This window comes from Chamaea fasciata, unplaced genomic scaffold, assembly GCF_029207755.1.
Source record: "Chamaea fasciata isolate MVZ Bird 193981 ecotype frontalis unplaced genomic scaffold, bChaFas1.0.hap1 SCAF_4, whole genome shotgun sequence".
NCBI lineage: Eukaryota > Metazoa > Chordata > Aves > Passeriformes > Sylviidae > Chamaea > Chamaea fasciata.
Genome location: NW_027094089.1, coordinates 30012963 through 30034050, shown reverse-complemented (window position 1 = coordinate 30034050; position 21088 = coordinate 30012963).

The following is a 21088-nucleotide window of genomic DNA, read 5'->3' as shown; positions in this document are numbered from 1 at the left end:
CCCAAGTACTAATGTCATATTTCACCTGAGTAGTAAACTGCTGAGTCCTTCCAAAAGCACACATCAATAAAGTAAAATAAACCTACCATGGATACCCAGAACAGAGGGTTTATTTCTTTTTCTAAATCATCAGTTAAATTTTGATAGTTAACATATTTGTTTATGCACCTTTTTTTTAAGATCTGGGTTGGTTTTTTTAACACATTACTCCATGTGCATTACCATGCATATGTCATACAACTGAACAGCCTTGGAAAGGTGCCTTGTTATAAATTTTCTCAGGTGTTTGGAAGCCTTACCTGAGGTACTTACAAAAAGAATACAAGACACTAATAACTCCATTGTCATGCCACTGCAACCCCTAGTCTGACATTCAGCTACTGTGACCACTATGACACAGCTATTCATCCTTGTCTTAGCTTTATTTAAAAAAAAAAAAATATTGAGCTGTGACAGAATATAATAGAGCTTATGCCAGGCAATATATGAAACATTTTAAAATGCTGAAAAAAAAAAAAGGGGAGAACCTATGTCAGTGTCTCATAGAGTAAATAGGAAAATGCAACATAAACAGGATAAAGAAAATGCAGAAAAAACAAAGCTAATGTGGAAATTAAGCAAGGCTGAGGATCACCATGTTTCAGGATCAATGGAGACTGATGCATCCTCACCTGACTGAGAATTGTCCAGGATAGCAAAGACCCACTGGGTGACTGAGGGTGGAAGTATTTGCTGTCTTTGGTCCCAGCTGGAACCAGCGTTATCTAGATATTATTTTAAATTCTGGCACAAAGTCTCTGGCAGAAATGGTGGTTGTGGTTGTTTTCCCTTCCCAGATGATGATTCTCATATCCTTTTCTTTGGTTCAGCTATAATTATATGCCCTGGGAAAGATCAGGCATTTTGAGCAGCAGCTGAAGCTTCTGGTTGTGGAAGACCTGGTCTGTATGTTGTCTCTACATTTGCTGATGGCAGTTACCCTACACATCGGCATTGTGCAAAACCCTGAACACCTGTTGGATTTCACCATACACTGGCAGCAGAAGTGTCAGTGTCCACATATTTGGAGCTTACTTTGTTTACTTTGTTTTCATGATTTCTGTGGTTTTGTCCTCCCCCTCTCAGAAGGGATCTGTGCATTTCCGTCTCCACCATGGGCTGCTGTGACCCTCCACACACCTGAGGCTGAACATGAGGATGATGCAGTCTTAACATCTGGAATTGAAGGCAGCTGCCTGACTTTCTCGTGTTCCAACCTCCTGCAGGTCCAACATGCTTGAGGTCTTGATGCCCCCCAGGGACATTCTCATGACATTACAACCTTTTAACCCTCATTTCCACTGAAATTAAGTGATGAAATCCAAGCAACACCAGAAAGTCCATTTTTACCCTGTGAAACACTGCAACATCTGCACTCTGACAGGACAATAATGATAAAACCATGGACAAATCCCATTACATTTGAAATAAGCAAAAGTACCTTACTTCATTTCAACTGATGGAGATTACAAAGAATCTACCAAACGTTGCAGTGAAATCTGTCAACAACAAAATCTTTCATCACCAGTTTTCTGAACATATCACTCCAAAAGAGGAAATTTTGCAAAGAATCTGTATACTGTCAATATGGGAAATCAAAACACATGAGTACAATCTTTTCTAGATTAATATTTTATGACAAATGAGCAAGAAAATATTCTCAGTAAGGAGATTAAAATATGGATTACCATTGGAGTTAATTTAAAACTCCAGGCATCTTCAGATAATATTGCAAATAAAGTTTTCCACCAGTCATAATATTCCAGCTCCTGTATTCACCCCTTCATTCAAATAGAACACTAAGTTCCCCAATGCAAGGAAAAGGGCAGGTGCAATCCAAATCTATTTGAGATTTCTTCATTCCTGTTTATTTTACACAGAAGATACTCTATAGTTACCTACTTCCTGTAAGGTTAAGCCCACTTTAAATTTTTTTTAATGGAGGTATGTTCCACATAACTGTAGCCTACCTAGACCCATGTTAAGGTCAGAAGACTTGTCCATACATCCCAAATGTGCCTGCACATCTTTTCATCACAGAGTAGGGGATGGTTCCAGGATGCACACAACACAGACAATAAGTAATCCCAAAAATGCCATTTCCCAGAATTTCCCTCCTTGCTATGCACTGCCAGACTCCCTGAGATGGGAGTCCTGAAACATTATGTTGTCTCTGCAGAGAGACACATTGACTGCTTTGTCCACCTCTTCTGCTGCTGCTGCTGGGCTGGACATCAGTGAGTCTTTCCTGAAAGCCTCACATATATAGTATGATGTACATAAACAATTTGTATATCACAATGAACAACAGAAGTTCAGGGTATTTCAGTTTTATGATTTTCTAACTGGGAAAAAAAAAAAAACATATAATGTTCAGAATTTAAAGAAATTTCCAGAAGATGTGGCACACTGTTGTCAGAGTCCGGGGCATTCCTCTGGATGCCCTGGGAGGCCACAGACCTGAGCAAGAGGGTTTGAGATCTGTACAGGGGGGTTTTGGAGCTGTACAGGGGGGTTGGAGACCCTGGCACAGAGCTCAGGAGGACACTGCCTTTGACTTCAGTTCATGGGAACAGCTTCCAACATTGAGGGAAGAATTAGAAACCACAAAGATGTGAAAAAAGTAGTTTAGTTTGGTATGGGATGAGACATGATGTCATTTTGAGTTTTTAGAATATAGGTACATAGGGGACAAGAGGGAGTATTTAGGCTGTTGCCCGTAGTTCTTCCTTCTTCTCCCCTGGCCTCCATCTTTTGGTGACGGTGGCACAAAGTAGTTTAAGGAGATTGGATTAAAGTAAAGTTGACCATTTTAGTATAGGTGATAGGTATTGGAATATAACTGTAAACAGGTGATACGTAACTTTCTGTATAAAGGGACTGCGATGTCCCACTGTGGGGGGAGTCGCCTCATGTCCTAGCTGCTGTTCAGATCTCGGCTGGGCATGGAGAACAGTTTAAGATATGAAACAATAAACAACATGAAATATCAAAGGAACAAAACCTTGAGGACTCTGCCTCTTTCTTGTGACCTGGCTCGGGGCTTTTAGATGGAAAAAAGACTTTTTACCATCTTTAAGCTCGGGAGAGGAGACCAAACCCGACAACTGTAGCACTAATACTCCTATAATTGTGCTAAAACATGATGTGAAAGGATGAACTGATATGTCTGAGAACTCAGCTTTTCCATCATGACCCCTTCTGAAACACTTTTGCACAAGTTTTGGATGAGGATGATGAGACCAGATGGTCTTGGCATTCATTTCTTCTATCTTGTTTGTGGGAATACAGGTCCAATCAAGTTCTCTGCTGTTGAATATGCAGATTTTCCTTTTTTCTGTATTTCAGTCTTCATTTTCTTGAGTTAAACCTGAACAAAACAGGACAGACAAAACTCTCACAGGTTTCACTAGGAGCTTTGTCAATGTAAACACCTCAGCACAGACTGAGAATTCTATGCACACACTTTCATCAAAACAAAGTTCTAAGGACAGCTTAAGTCTTGAAAACCATCCTACAGTAACAAACAAAAAAGACTATCCACAGTGCAGGAAAAAAAAAATGTGGAGGATGGTATGGTATTCTACAAAACACTTTACCCAAAGTTTTATTATAATATTGATGTCATTCATTTTCTCGTTTCTCTTTGCCTGTATACTGATCTGGAAAATCATAACTAAATCCAGTAATATCTACATCAGACCATTAAAATATCTGCATCTGAACTATGAAATTCCTACAATGATAAACACAGCTCTATGTGGGCATTGTCACAAATGAAGAAATGTAAGAGGCAGCTTTCCACCCAGACACAACTGTACGTGCCTATGGTCCCACTTGAAAAACCTGCACATTTTCTTTCCTCTCTTTCCTTCCTCCAAAACATCTGTGAGAACACAACATGATTTCTGCAAAATTATGTAACTGTTTCATTCTGTCATCCCACAAAGATTCAGAATAAAATTTCTGTTTGCTCAGGATTTTTTTTAAAAGTATACATCACTATTTCATAGCAAGTGTTTCCCATATTATTTAATGTTTCCCATATTATTTAATGTCAGTCGTGGAAAGATCATGTGCCTCTCACATGAAGTCATTGTTAACAGTAGTTTAATCAGCTTTCCATTTGCCACATGACACACCTCCTGTTTCAGTTCCTGTATTTGTTCAATTGTGACAAGTTTTATATGGGTAGACATCAAAAATCTATTTGTAATTCTTTTCCTTCACCATTTTCCCCAACAAAAAGACAAATTCCAAAGCTTATAAAACAAGAACAAAAGCTCTCAGTAAAACATTTAGAAATCTATATTAAATTACTATTACTCAATCAAGGAATTGTTTCCGGATATTTCTTGCCTTGGTAATCAAGGATCCTAACTACAAATTTAATACCAAAACAGTAACTAAAAAAGAGGTAGATGGGTTTGGATGGTTGTGGTGCATTTTTACCATCATTAAGGCTGCCATAGTTTTTTGGGCTTCTGGTTTTATTGGCAAAAGCATCCTCTAGTGCTCTGATTTCACTGATTAGACATTTTTACAAGATAATATTTTTATTTGAAAATGATTGATCACTTCATTATCTGACTTTCACTGGTGTTTATAAATTAAACACAAAACCACACTTAAAATAATGACTGTTGCTTTCATTAGGACTTGTATTTCGACTCATTTCCTCATGATCAGCACAAAGCAAATACCATGCTTTGGAGTGAAACAAAATTAATGAGACATTAGGATCTGATCAAGAAAGGTTCCACACATACATCTCTCTTCCTAACGTGGAAAGCCAAGCATGTAAAATGTTCTCTATTCATAGAACTGCCCCTTTCCCAGGAGACCACAGCTGGGGAAGGCAAACACTACCAGAGTTCCCAGGGACCACAGTGGGAAGGATTTCAGTGGAAGACAATACAAAGAGGAGAAGCAGGAAGATTCCACAACTCCTGGCCATCAGAACACTGTCCTCCAGGCTCTCTCCCCCATTTTCCATTGCTCTGGGATCTCTACTAAGAATTAAAGGCTCCAGCAGCAATGAGATTCAGGTGTTCCCCGAGCCATCCCTTCATTGTGATTACATTGCCAGTCATTTTCCCAGTCACCTCAGTTTACCTGCTTCAGGTCTGCACTCCCAGACAGATACAGCACAAGCATCAAAGCTTTTTACTCAGCAGAATACTTTTCTGGCAACAGTAGAAAAAAAAGCCCAAACACTTCAAATCGGTAATAGTGTTGTTATATATATACAGGAAGAGATCTGTGAAGAAAACAAGACAAGAAATTGACAAGTTCTCTAATGTGGCAGCATTTCATTCATCTATCACTAACTGATCTTTTAAAAAAGGACTTTTGATTTCCCCTATTAAAAGAAGAACACAGATGAAATGATGATCTTGATTCCCAGCAGCTTTCTTAAACTTGCTCTCAAATCTTTATTCTTATTTTAAGATCCTAAACCATATTTATGCTGAACACAGAAACATGTAAGTTGTTTTCTCTGGAATATGTCAGCTGACCTGTAGCTGGATCAAGTCAAGATATCTCAATTTAGCAGGAATTTATGTAGTAGAACAACTTATAATACATGATAAATAATAATAATTTTAGATTCCACTTAGAATACAAGGAGACCAGAATAGTGATAACCTACAGTCTTCTGATAGCTTTTACTCTTCTTTCCACCTTAAAACAGAGCTAGAACAGACATCACAAGATAGGCTAACTCAAAAAAAAAAAAAAAAATTTGAAAAACTACCACTCCACAACAAGGGCAACTTCAGCTATCCCTTATGCCCAGATTTTTTTTCACAAAAAAAAACAGGCTTTGTGATGTACCCTTAAGAGTAACTGTTTTAATGCCCTGAAAATAAATGAGTCATAGGACTGGATGGTGAAGTAGAGATTGAACCTCCTTCTTCTGTGCTGTGCCATATGTACCATACCAATATATACCATACCCTCACTACTCATGCTATACTAGATAAAAATAAACAGTGATCATCTACCAAGACAACAGTTTAGAGGACATCAGAACCTCCAGCATGACTTGTCACAGGATCAGCAATGTTTTTTAAAGTGGGTATGTTACTGTTCGCACACTGTGCCTTTTCAAGGTATTAGCCATCATTCCAGGTGTTCTCTTTGGTTAGAGAGGACTGTTGCTGACAACTGCCTATTTAGCATCAACTGTTTCAGGGTTGTAATGCTGAGCATGGGGATTTAATGCAATCTTAGCATCAATATAAGTAAGGCAACGCCCACCCTCCTAATAACTGCCCATTAGCATTTCTATGAATTTAAAGGTCAGCTGTAAGAATTTTAAGTGAAATTTGACACAAAATTTAGAAGAAACACTCTATGCAAACTGTAACCCAGAAAAATTGATCTTACCTAATTTGAGAAGTTATAGACTATAGGGGTGTATAGCTTTAGCAGGTACAGAGGATAACCACCCTTTTTAAGCTGTTGCTGATCAATCAGACTGTTTGCAAACTACTGTGTAAATTGAAGCATGTGGGATCATCGTGGGTTTTGTAACCAAAAAAGAAAAAAAAAGTTATTCTATTCCATCTATTGAAACCTGGTTGGGGAGATTTTTTTCTTTTTCTGTTGTTATTCCAGAAGGGAGGGGTAACTGCCTTCTCTGAACAAGCCAGCTGTTAAAAACCAGGTGGAGCATTGTTTCTTATCTCTGTTCAGTGGAGCAGTGTTTCTTATCTCTGCTCACCCTCCCATTCTCTCTGTGGGGATATCTTTTGTTAATGGGCCATTAAAGCTCACCAATGATATGACACATTACATCATCCCATTGTCAGATGCTCTACCCAGGGAGGAGGAGCCAAACCATTTCCATCCAGATAAAAGGAGCCACAAGTGTCACCAGTCACCGATTTTTCCACTGGATTCCTGGAGGAAGACCAGACCTATCTCACCATTACTGGACCCTTTTCCTATGGAATCAACTCTACTCCAAGAAAATCACATCTGTCATCCAGGAGGGCTTACTTTGGACTGCTTCCAACACCCTGACCAACAGGGTGTCAGGTTGTATTTCTGACTCTGTCAGGGTTTTCTAGGATTTCATGTTTGTTTGTTTGCTTGCTTATTCTTCTGTACTGCAACATTTGTATTTTTTTATCCCTAGTAAAGAACTGCTATACCTATTCCCAAAATCTTTGCCTGACAGCCTTTTATTTACGAATTTATGGTAATTTGGAAAGGGGAGCGGGGGGGGAGGGGCTTACATTCCAAGGGAGACTCCAATCTTCCCTGGCAGATACCTGTCTATCTAAACCTAGACAGAGATGTAGATGAAACATATGCATGTTTATGCACAGTTATTCCTAATTCTTGAAAAGAAAGGCAAGTTTATTACATATCTGTACTGCTGAAATCATGTGAAAAATTTTCAGCTCTCCATGAAAGTATGTGGGCTTAACTCCTAGTTTCCTAGCGTGTTAAATACTATGCACATGCACAATGGCACATAGTCTCGAAAACAAAGTTCATAATCTAACAGTCTGATCCATGGTGAGGTGCAATGAAGTTCTAGAGGAATGAAGAAAAGATAAAAGTTAGAAAAATAAGAGAACACCTAAGCACTTCTAAATAGACAGTGCAGTGTCTGTACTAAGCAATGACATCACTGTGAAATGTCATTAGGTTGCCCCCAGAGATTGTTCTTGTCATTAAATGGAGCTTTTTCCTGTATACTGACTCATATCCATGTTATTTTGAGGAAAACTTGTGTTCTGAGACTCTTACAGAATCTTTCTGCTTATATCTCCACCAAAGATATGTTTTCTATTCCTTGAAGAATTCATTGAGTACCACGATGCAGGAGCAACTAGACCATATACAGCACTTACAAGTGAAATTTCAAGGAAACTTTTTTTTAATTTATATATGAACTTCGAGAAAAATTTTGGAATGTAATTGCTTTTCTCCTGAAGATGTTCACTGAAAGATACAGTAATAATTTATTTTAAAAGCAAGTACAAGGAGATCCCTGGAAAAGTAGTTTCTTTAACAATTCTATGTACTTTTACCACTTATGATATAATAATAAGGCTCCTTAACTTCTTCAGAAAAAATAGGAAAGCCAAATTATTTTCTGAAGTGCAAATCATCTTCTGGAGTGCTGACCACTTCAGCTGTCTCCTGATCTCAGCAGCCTTTTAGCTAGCAGTGCCTGGTGTTCACCATGGAAACAACTCCCTTGTTTGCTCAGCATAATGCTTATCTCCTCTCTTTACCGAAATTTCTCAGGTACGTGAATGCAAAATGGAGTTAAAGAAGTTCTATCCTTGTAAAATGGATTTGGAAAATCTCCTTTGGAAGATAAATGCTTTTGAATGAATAAGAAGCTTTAAAAAAATCCCCAAAAATCAATGACTGAGTTATGCACATCCCAAACTAGGGCTCAGAGGTGAGCTCCACTGGGCAGCATCTCATCCTAGCACACAGTCAGTGTCTTGGGTTTGGTTTTAGAGACCGTATGTGCAGCTACTGCATGAAATGAAACGTGCCCTCAGTTTACTTTTCACAAAGGCTGGACAGACCAGTGACTGCACTGCTCCATCCGCTGTACCAAAGAGACATGATTACTTGGTTTGTTACCATATTATGTTCTGCAGAAAGCATCTGATTTAGCAATCAATTTCAAATTAAAATAAGTGAATTAAATCAAGTATAAATAAAATTGCAAAACTGGAAAGAAAATTACAAAGCCATTTCCTAAAATTTTCTCCCTTATCTCAGCCTGGCTGTACCTGTTACTGGACAACAGTCAGGTAAGATTTAATCTTCTTTACAAGTGAACCCTGGAGGAATATGATTACACCTAATTCGTAGTAAATTACAGAAAACAGAGCATTAATTTAATCCTGGGTCACGATTTTTGTTCTTTAAAAACTACGTTCTTTCTGGGATAACGGTTTTATGGGCCTTGGAAAGAAAAGTTGCTGACTTAGCCACCACAAAATTAGATTTTAAAAACTTTTCTTACAGGTTGAAAACATCTGGGGGAAGGGAGCTTAAACCTCTTCCTCCAAGCATGGTTCCATCAGAGTCCTGGCAATCCATCAGTCCCACAGCACTGCTGGGCTGCAAGTGCATGAAAGCCAGAAGGCAAGGGAAGTATTAATTTACCCCACAAGCTGATGAAAAAAAGAGTTATTGGTAAGTTGATGAACATAAAAAACAGCTGTAAGAATATTTCCACTTGTAAACAGGAAATATTTCCTTCCCCCTCAAATACAGTGAAGATTTGGCAAAAAGCAATTTTTCCTCTATAAATGTAGTCACATGCCACATGGCAGTCATGGTATTCAGAAGTGTGGAGAATTAAACTCTGAGTCCCTCTGCACCAATACAAAGTTCTGGAAAAGTACCCAGCTAGGATGTCATCATACCAAGTCCATGTGGGTTTTTGTTTGGGAGAGGTTTTTTTTTTGTTTGTGATGGATTTTGAGGGTTTTTTAGTTGTGGGTTGTTGCTTCTCTGTTGTTTTTGTTTTTAATGGGGATAATGCTACTCCAGCAGTTCTGTAGATATCCTTTAGAAAATAGTTAACCACTATGCTCCTGGCCCTACCAGATCACTACCAAGACAAATTAGGGTTTAGTGATGGAGGCGTAAACACCCTTAGGGTTTTAATTTTTGACTTTACCCAGTGCAGAGGAACTCTCTCAAGGAAAAGAGAACTGACTCAATTTTCACCAAAAAAAGTGAGGTCACAGAGGATCAGGTCTTTGAGGACTTAATCACACAGATTTCCAGGACAAAGAAATACTGAAACTTTATTCCTTTAATTTTCCTTTAATATTTTACAGTGGTGGCAGATCACTTACCTAACAGCGTTTTTTTCCACCAAGAAGCCATGTACCAATTTACGTTTAAAAAAGCTCTTGTTCCTTTTTTTCATGCCCCATTATTACAATAATCTGCTTTAATATATTCAGCTACCACATATTTAGGACCTCCATTAAGAGTACTAGCCCATGAAGAGATTTCTATTCAGTGCATAGATCATAAGAAAATGAAACATCAGAGATCATTTTCATAGCAAGCCAAGGTCTTTAATAGTACAGCCAAACAATGCTCTATATACACTGGAATAATCTTTTCATTATCTTTGTATGAAGGACACTGACATCTTTTCATTTTTCTCAGTGACATGAATCCTGACACCAAAAGATTCTGAAAACTCTCCTTCATATATTCTTGCTTTGATGAAGCATGTCCTTTGAAGTTGTGTTCTGTGAGCGCTTTTGTCTTGTGCTCAATTTGGCATAATTAAACAACGTATCATATTTATATATGCAAATAATCTCACTCAAATTCAATGAGCCAGCTGAAATGTCCTTTGCACTTGGGATCAAACCCCTGATTTGGAAGAATGGAGGTAATTTGCCCTTTCTGGAGAGCTGCACTTTTGAATGTGAGGTCAGAAGCAATCCCCAAAAGCGTGAAAATTATTACACATCATTTTCTGAAGAGTCTGTACCACAAATAATAACTGTGCATTAATAAGTTGATTTTTATTTTCTTGCTTTTACTTCTGGAAAGAAATTGTTATGCATCTCTTTTTTTCACAACTAAACATTTAGATGTTCAAGTGATCTGCAAGGAATTTTTCATTTGTGTCCATTTCTCTTGTCTTGCACTTGCATCAAACCCCATTGATTTCAATAAAAGTCTCTAAATCTTAGAAGACTTTTCAGAATGACATTTCAATAAGTTTTCGAGGAAGGTTTTATAATTTTTTGTTGTTGTTGAATCTTTCTTACTTCCTGACAGTTTAGCAGAGAGAACTGAATAGTTTAATTTGGCCTTTACCCTAGAAATTGTTCAAGGTTTGTTTAATTATTGTCATAATTTCAAGCATTCCTCAAGATGCACATCCTCCAGCCAGGGAGAACCTGAATATCAGTCCAAACAATTAATAGCCCAGAAGTTGTACTATCAAGAATAGTTGTCTTTCCTGTAAAAAATCAAAAAGGAGCTGAAAATTATGTCACATCAATTACCTTTTTCCTTGCAGGTCTTCCTTGAAATAAAGAAGAATAGAGCATGATTCAAGTAAAGCAAACAAAAAAATAAAACTATAAATAAAATAATTTCACTTTATTAGTTGTGCATATTATCTTTAGAAACAATGAGTATTCTCAGCTAATCTGTTTCCAAACTCATTTGCTTCCTGCTAACAGCTTGTGCAGTGCAGCCGTAATGAAGTAAAAACATTGATGCTCATAGATGAATTGGATATGAAGGATACTTTTTATGCAAAAAAGGGAATCAATAACAAAGAAATACACTCACTGTTAGACAGCTGGGAGATTTACTGCATGTATTATCCATTTTGTGTATATATATCTATATGTATTAACGATAGTTTTCAGAGTCACTGCTTTACTAAATAAATAAATAAGTAAGTAAATAAATAAATAAATAAAGTTCTAGATTTATTTTTAAGATGAAGTGTTGTGTAGGGGTTTTTTTGTACAGTATTGTTATATTTTTACAGTTATTTATCAGACCCTCTTACTGCAAAGGCTCATCTTGATCATTTTAATTACCATAGGATCGATTTGGCAATAACTGAACTATTTGGTATTTGAACACAGGTCCTAAGGGGCATCTTGGTTCCTTAGGATCCAAACTTGCTGTCTAACTTAGACATGCTTAGTTTGCAAAAAGAGATACACAATGTAGGTAGTCATTCACAACTGAAAATCACTTGAGGTTTCCTAAATTCTGGTATACTATTGCACTGCCAATTTTGAACTAAGTGGCCATGAAACTTAAGATTTTTGCACTGGTGTGAATACAATTTAAAATATTCCCTTCTATTATAATACACAGGCAAAAAGCAAGGCATATCAAGAGGCTGTACAAAAAAAAAAAAAAGAAGGGAAACATTTTTCCAGCAACATGAAAAAAGCTCCAGCCACAGAAAATCCATTTTTTCGTAAGAGTAGTAAGATAAAAGTTTATTCCTTTTTTGTGTGATCAAAGACAGAAACCCAGAGAGACCAGGGCAGAGCTTTTAGCCTCTCACAGAGACCAAAAGAATTACTCAGCCATAATACTTTCTGGGAAAGAAACCTCTCTGCCCTCAATTTATGTGGAAACTACGGGAGAGTAGGTTGCATCCTTGTAGGAGTGTCTTCTGAAAATTCCTGGAGGGGGTAATAAAGTTAACCACTCCATTCTCTTTCTGTGAGATAGGGTAGAAAGTTTCTTGAAAATAATTTATTTAATCTCCTATAGAAAGGAAAATCAAAATAGGTAATTTTATGGCTTTTTGTTGGGGTTTTTTCGGTGAGGTTTTGTTTTGTTTTGTTTAGGTTTGGGGTTTTTTTGTTGTTGTTGTTTTGGTTTGATTTTTTAATATTGTTACTGGCCACATCTACAGAGTAGACACAACTTGGTTTCTTTAGGCCACCATAAAAAAACCCACATGAAAGATATTTGGAATTCCATACCTGTTTTACAAAAGCAAATGTTTTAAAACAGATTAAAGGGGATTTTTTGCCGTGTGTTGTCATTCTTCAAAGCATGATAGAGCCCAGAACTGTGGTCATGATGCATTTAACAGAAGTCTGTCAATAATAAATATGGATGGATTATTGAGTTGGTCACAGTACAAATCATACTTAGCTTTTTAAACAAGTCCTTCATGCAATTAAATTTTTTTTCATTTACATTAAGCAAAAGTGCAAAGATTTTCCTATACCAGCATGGGGACCATATGAACAAACAAAAAATAGTGTTCTACTGAATGCATGTTGCCTACATCAGTTTAGACCAGGCACATGCTGCAGACTCTGGCAGGAATATTTCACATTTTATTCAAAAGGAAGCTAGAAGATCATGCTACTGAAAAGCTGCTGAAGAGGAGATATGGAGAAGAAACATGATTTCAAACATTTGGCAAGTTTCTTGGTAACAGTTTTTTTTTTTCAGGAGCAAAAGAATAATCAGAAAGACATGGGCACTGTGTAGCACAGGACATGTCAGCATGGCAGTACCACTTGCTATAAAATGTCTCAAAGCTTGCTGTGGACCTTTGCCAGAGTACACTTCATGCACAAAATACTACAATCTACATTGGAAAGCTTGGCGCTCAAATTAAATATTAACATTTTGTTTGTTTCCCTTTGGGATAAATAGCCTTCATCTCTTAAATACACCAACTCTACACAATTTACATAAATGGGAGAGGAGCAGTCTGGATTATAGCCTCTGCAGTAGTTTTGCCACCTGGCTCAGTCCCAGGCAGGCTTAGATATCACTATTCAATGTAATTATGCACTCAGACAAAGTCGATTTTGTTCAGCCTGATACAAAGTCTGGCAGCAGAGAAGTTCAGAGCATCACTCCACATAACATTGCTACTAATGCATCCATTCTGCAAGGCTGAAATGGGATTTAGACAATATTCAGACACTGGCTTGTTCCTCTGGACGTGGGTAAATGTCTCAGGGTGCTGCTGGAAGGAAGAAGCTCACTTACCACAAACAGCCTCAGTAGTGTTGTCAGAGACCAAGAATTACAGTCAGATGTTGTGCCAAGCTGCAGTGTTACATGATCCCTCACACAACTCAAGCAGTGATACAAACCCAAATTTTCCTAACATTTTTAGTTAAGAACTGACAAGGTACACAGATACTTGAGTATTTAGCATGAGTGTGCTTATACTGGGAGAACTACTTACTCAAATCTTGCCGTGTTCCTCTGAAAGCATTTGTGCAGGAAAGTTGATATTTGCCAAATGCTCCAGTCACAGGACACCACAATAAGCTTTATTAGCCATTATCAAACACTGATTCCTTATTAAAACATGCTGTTTAGTAATTGAAATAAGACACATTCATTGTCAGAGTCCTAGGCACTCAGTGGTCATTATTGGAGAGCCAAACATCCCAGAAAATTTCATCATTTTCTCAACGATAATGCATTGGTTTAGCCATCCAGCTAAATATCAGCAGCCTGTTTCTACAAATCAGGTTTCTTACTGAAATAGAAATGTAAATTTCTGCACAAAACAATATTCCCACAGGAAAAAAAAGGAAATACATTTATTTATTTTTCACCCATTATTTTTTCTTTCAAGTAACTAATGATTTGTTGATTTTTTTTATTATTAAAAATGAATTCAAGGGTGGAATAAAAGAGCTATTCTAAATTACTAAAAAAGATCTTTGAAAATAAAGTAGCATCACAAACAAGTATTGTGCATTTCATAATCTGATGCAGTTGAAGTGAATTCAATGGCACAAACACTTCTATCTTCCACTAATAAAAAAGACCAGAGCAAGAATCAAAATTATGACCTGACTAAGCAGAAAGAATTGGAAGAACAAGAATCAAGATGGGACCTACTTTGGTGTGAACTTCCATTTGCTAATTTAGAGCATTTGCAATTTGGGATTTAAGCAATGATGAAAGCAGTTCTGCCTTAACTGAGTACCATAACATTGGCATAATTTACTAATCACGAATGCTGACATTACTTAATGTTCCTTTCTAATTTCGAGTGTTTATTTCAGTTCTTCAGGACTGTAAGATTTCTTACTTTCTGTATTTTTTTCTTTAAATTCAGAGAGGTCAAGTATCTAGAGAAATATCTCTCTGAAAAGACATCTATATTTCTGGCAAAACACAAAACCAGAAGCAATAAAGCTTTTTCTTTGTTCACAATCTCAACAGCCATCAATCTCTGATTACTATTTAAACATCTCTGTAGGTCTATACTTCTTCTGAACAGCCTCTGCTGAGATCAAACTTTTAGAACCCTTTATAAATGGTGTAGCTGTGTAATTTTATTTCATTTCCGATAAAAATATAACCACTTTCAGCTGACTCCCTGGACATATGCTATAGACATCAGTTATAAAAATTATATGCCCCACTACAATGTCTGGAATGGATAGTTTGATGCTGAGGATGAATGGCTAAGTGGGAATAAATTATTTAGTATCCAGTATACAAAATGAAATGGCTGTGATTCATTCCTCTCTTGGGAACATGAAGAATATCTTTGAACAAGAGAGCACTGGGGCAACAGCAAATTGAAATTATGTGTCAAATCTGCATGCTTCTTTCTGGTGGTAGCCTTTGATCCCAGGGACTTTATCTTTGCATTAGTATTAAAGAAAAAAAGATGTATTTAGCCTTAAGAACAAGCAACCATAATCTCCCTGTATCACCCAGTGTTGTAGACTAAAGTACTGCATCAAACACCCAGTTAACAGCTTATTCTCCCTTATAACTTTCCAGGTTCCAACAAGACCAGAAATTCCATATAATCCTTTGCTTGTCTTACGTAAGTTTTACATAAGGAAAATGTAATTGTCTATAATACACAAGTCTTCAGGGCTGAAGAAACTGGGAATAGGAAAGTAAGCTTTCATAACATAGAAACCAAAACAGAATTGGAGGGAGCACCAGGTGTGAATATCCAGGGTGCCAGTAATGCTAAAGCAAAGGGCATTCAGGAAAAGAGCCTTGGAAAAGAATGCTCCTGTATTTAAAATTATACATGTGAGGTTTTTTTCTAATTAAATAGCAACTTTTTAACTGAAAACCTCCTTTGTGCTGTTCAGTTTTTAATAGCTACACATTTAAAATCTCCAAAGTCAAAAATATCTCTGTTTAAATTAAGAAAGTAACCCACTGGTGTAAGATGATTTATCCTAGGTCATAGCTCTACATCTTGTTTTGATTTATTTGTTTGTTTTTTGCTGTTCTGGGGGATTCTTTGGTTGGGTTGGGTTGGGTTGGTTTCGGCTGGGGTGAGAGTGTTTGGTTGGTTGGTTTAGCTTGGTTATGTGATGGTAATCTTTTTTTGGTATTATGAATGGTAGTCAGGTTTTCCCTTGATTTGGTTTTCTGCTGATTTGGATTTTTTTTAATAATCTTTGTGAAATTTGTAGTAACAATATAAGCAAGAATTCTCCACTTGTCAGTTTTCCCTTCAATCTTTCCCTTTGTAAAACACCTTATCTCAGTATTTCAGTGGGGCAGGTTGGGTTTGAGGTTCCTTCTGTTTTAATCTGCCTTTGTTGTGCCTCAGCCAGCTACACTTTGCAGCTGTCCTTCCAGCTGCCTGCCACCCACTCATCAGGTGCTGGAATAACCAGGTGTAAAGTGAGCCCAGAACAACCTTTCAGCACATTCTAGGAGAAATATAAAGCTGTGAGGTGCACCAAAGGAAAATTTGACAATGTTTCTTAAAAGGAATGGTCAGAGGATTTCTGAAAAACCATTAGTAACTTCAGACATCTCAAATGCAAATTTTCTTACAAAAGATAGCATATTCTGAAAACACGAGCCTCTGGGGATTACTCCTGTTTTTACCACTGCTGTGCAGCAGCTAGGGGGGTGTAAGGTCAAAAATATTACTGAATACAGTAACACACGAAAAAGAATTATTTGATATAAATTTACTATCATAACAACTGCCAGTAAGAAAGGCCTCAAACATGGAAGGAAACTCCAAGATGCAGCTTTCTCTACACAAAAATATTTTTCAAAACTAAAAAGTGAGTCTCTCGTACATTACAGAAGAGGTACAGCTCTTTAAAACAAACCCAAATACCGAGCTGGAATAGTTTAAAATTATAAACAGCTAATCCACAACCAGCCAGGCTAAAAAGGCTTGCAAAGGCTTGCTCTTCTTCAGGAAAGATTGAGGAATATGTACAGCAATACATACCTGGGCTACAGGAAAAGTTCCCATTTAAAGATGATTTCTGGTGTACTAATCCTTAAAACACCTAACTTTAAAACAGCATGGGAGTCTTTTCAGAGAAGCTAATGTTCCCTAAGCTGGTCCCCTCCTATATAGGTCTAGAAGTTTCACCTTTTGAGAATTTTATAGCATCTGAAGTTTCTAATTCTTAAAAGTTAATTAGAAAATAGTAGCACTTTGGTAGTATTTTCCATTCTGATTTTTATTCTTCAACTGGTGTGCACATAAACACAGAAAAATAGCTCTCTCATTTGCACTGCTTTGAAGCATGTTAAGAGAAAGTTCTTTACCCAGAGGGTGTTTGAGTGCTGAGACAGGCTCCCCAGGGCAGTGGTGACAGCACCAGCCTGGCAGAGCTCAAGGAGCATTTGGACAATGTTCCTGGGTACATTGTGTGATTTTTATTGCATTCTGAGCAGATCCAGAAGTTGGACTCAATGAGTCAGGTATGTCCCTTCCAACTCAGAATATTCTGTGAAGTGATCAAGACCATCAAAGCTGCTTCTTCCTGAATTGCTTGTAGCACTTATTCTTCAAAGCAGATGTTCTACCTGTAGTTACTACACTGAATTTTTCAGAAAGGTTGATTCATTGAGTCAACTTAGGTCTGTAACTGGGATTTGTAGTATCATAAATCTATGCATAGGTCCACGCTCTTTAAAAACTACTACTAAAAGAATAGATAGCAATAGTTGAAAGATACACCCACAGCAAAACTAAAATGAATTAGAGAAAGCCCTTTTCTTTCTAACTCTTCAGAGCTTCAGCCTTTGGACCACTATTCAGAAGGGCCAAGCTGGCCAACATGTAGACAAAGCAAGCACACAGCCAGTGAATGATGACTAGGGATAGGTCAAACATCACCCCTTCTTCTCAACCAATCATTGTATAAGTGTAGGCGAACATCACCTCTATCCACAACTGACATTCTATTCAGCATTCAGACAAAATTTATAGTACATGTTGGCAGAGCTGGATCAGTTCACCAAGCCTGATTTCTTAGCACAGAAAAGCATTTAGCTTAAGATATTCACAAAAAGACAGATGGTCTTGTAAATTCTGCCAAGCCAATGGGTCTTACTATTAATAAATCAAGTACAGAAGTGATGAAAATTAATTTACCTACTGATAAGTTTATCTCTTTTAAAGGTGAAGTCTCAGCCAGTGCTAAGAAATCCACTTAAAACCAGAGATTGTGTGTTTGATGGGAGGTTCCAAACAGCAAAGACAAGTGCTGCATTTCAAAAACTCCCTATGTAATGAAGGTCCAGAGTGATTCAAAAGAACATCAAATTAAATACATGAAGCAGTGGCATTTTTAACCAGTGTTCATAAGGCACAATTTTGAAATGTGGTCTGTATTAGAAGAACTTGCAATGAAGACACCTGTGCAGAGTAAACCAAGACAAATGGATGTACAAAACTCTTTAGCATTTATCCTATGCACAGTCACTACAAGTATAGTCCCTTTGACCCCCTCAGGCAGGTTACCCATAGTAAGGACAGATTCCAGCTGCTGTGCCTTACAAAATCTGCTGTGCTGATGGTCACTCATGGCTCTGGCAGCTGCTGGACAGAGAGGAAGACCTGTGTTGGCTGTGTGTAGGGAGGTGTCAAGCTCAGTCTTGACCGACCCTTCTCAGGGTATGACCACCTGTATGATCTACAAAGGGGTCAATAACAGAGGGACATAATGTGTAGGTGTTGCACAACAGTGTCTTGGGTTGCAATGTAAGATGAAACCAAAAGTGTGTATTCTATTATCAGCTGTTGAAACCGGTTGGGGAGGTGTTTTTCTCTTCTATGACCCATTCCTTGTGACCCTGGGGGGGGGAGGGGGTGGGTGTCTTCTATTGTGGGCCAGCTGTTAAAACCAGGTGGGGCAGTGTTCTTATCTCTTCCATGACCCATCCTCTCTCCACAGCGTATCTGCTGTTAATGGGCCATCTAGGCTCACTGCAGGACTGATACAATTACATCATGCCATTGAGAGATTCTCCACCCAGTGGGAGGAGCCAACCATTCCTACCTGGATAAAATCTGAGATTTAGGACACCAGGACAGCCTGTTTCCACTGGACTCCCAGAGGAAGACTGGACCCATCCCACCACCACTGGACCTTCAGAGGAAAACTACACTCTTCTACAGGATCATTGCTCCAACAGAACTACATCTGTCACTCCAGGAGGACTTAACTGGACTGCTGCCAAAACCCTGACCAACAGGGTGTCAGGTTGTATTCTGACTGTCAGTGTTTCCTTTTTTTTTTGTTTGCATTTTTATACTACTATGTTTTTATTTTTAATATTCCTAGTAAAGAACTGTTATTCCTATTCCTATATCTTTACCTGAAAGCTCCTGAATTTCAAAATTTTAATAATTTGGAGGGAGGGGGTTTACACTGTTGATTCCTAGGACGGCTGCAGGTTTTTCCCTGGCAGACACCTGTTTTTTTCAAACCAAGACAAACAGAAAGGTGTATGAGCAGGTAGGTTTATAACAGAAACAATGATCTGCAGTTCCCTCAATGGCTGTAGAAAAAACCTGGAAGATGAAATCTGGCACTATGAAAATCAGAAGACTGCTTGGCCAAATTTTCTTTGAGTACTTCAGTATTTTAGCATCAGAATCCCTGTCAAACTACCAGGGCAGCATATAGTCCATGATGATAGCATTGTTTTCATTTCTCTTTTCTGCACAAATAGTTTTGTCCTGTTCTGAATTTAATTTTTTCTTAATAAATTCTAAAGGTCATAGAATAGTGCCACAGTATTGGTTGAGGAGTTGAAAAGTCTATGATCTTTCTTACTGGAAGAAATTTTTTTAACTTTTGTATTTTGTTATTTAAAGTGAGATAATTTTCTCCTCTTGATGTTGAAACACTGATATTTCCAAGTATTACTTCTACATCTTTAAGTTTAAAAAGTCTATAAATAGGAAGAAAGGCTCTGGTAGGTTTGATATCAGCTGAAGAAGAAAAGATAGCCGACTTTCTTTAACAATGGTCACAGAAGATGAAAAAAATATTTGCAAAAGATGAAACAAAAGAGTTTCAAAATCTAAGAAGCTAATACTGTTTTCCAGTTTATATACCTCCAGAGGTTGCTCTGTGTATGTCTAAATGTGTCAAAAATGGGCTTAATGCCTTGCAGCTGAATAATTCTGGGTTGTATCATATTAGATATTTGTTTTTACTCTGTTCCTGATATAAGCTTGTTCAATTCACAGACATTAAAGACTTTGGATAAAAGATCTCAAAGGAAAATATTTTGGTAATACCAAGGTTATAAGTGCACAGTGTAGAATATGCTATTATTCGTTTGAGACAGATTTTTGGGGAAGGTCTAAAAAGCTACTTTTCTTGGGAGTTTTTAAAAGATGTGTCACTTAGGGACATGGTTTAGAGGGGAATATGATGATGCTGCATTATTAATTGGACTTGATGATCTCAGAAATCTTTTCCAAATTATTCTATTCTATGACTCAAGAATAGCAGCAGCCAGAGGCTCTCAATCCTTCCATCTCTCCCTACCGTCTCCATCAAGGCAGTGGCTTAGTTCCCAATGCCACCTTTTCCCAACCAACATCTCCTCCCTTTTTTCATTCCTCTTTCCCAATAGAGCAAAGCCTAAGCTGGATCCTGCCTTAAAGCAGGAAACTAACAGTGTTGGATCAATCCTTGGACAAAATATCTCCAAGCACAACTGGATCATAATGAAGTTTTACCACTAAAATCCCAGAATTATGACAGTAATATCAATCAATAGTTTTAGTAAATGGGGAGAGAACTTCTGAATAACTTTATCTTCATCACAGCTGAAGAGCTACTGGTGGTTGCCAGGACAGATTTATTTCCTTAGATATACAGTATGGACTACCTCTCAGGTATCTTATCTATTTTCTTAAGTTACAAGCTTTTCCCATATGAGAAAAATTGATTGTATATCTACTAATAAAAAAAAAGAAACCCTAAAACTAAAAAACCCAAAACCAAAAAAAACCCAAACAAAAACCAAAAAAAAAACAAAAAAAACAAAAAACAAAAAACAAAAAACAAAAACAAAAAAAAAAAAAAACAAAAACAAAACAAAAAAAAAAAACACACAAAAAAAAAACACTCAAAAAATAAATCCCAAAACACACACACAAACAAAAAAGCAAGAACAAAAGAAAAAACCTAAACAAAAAAACCCCAAAGATTTTCTAATCTAAAATATGTTTACCTAATAGTCTACCGTGACATCCACTCAGCCTAATTAATCACTTTAGTTCACTTGCATCAAGTCT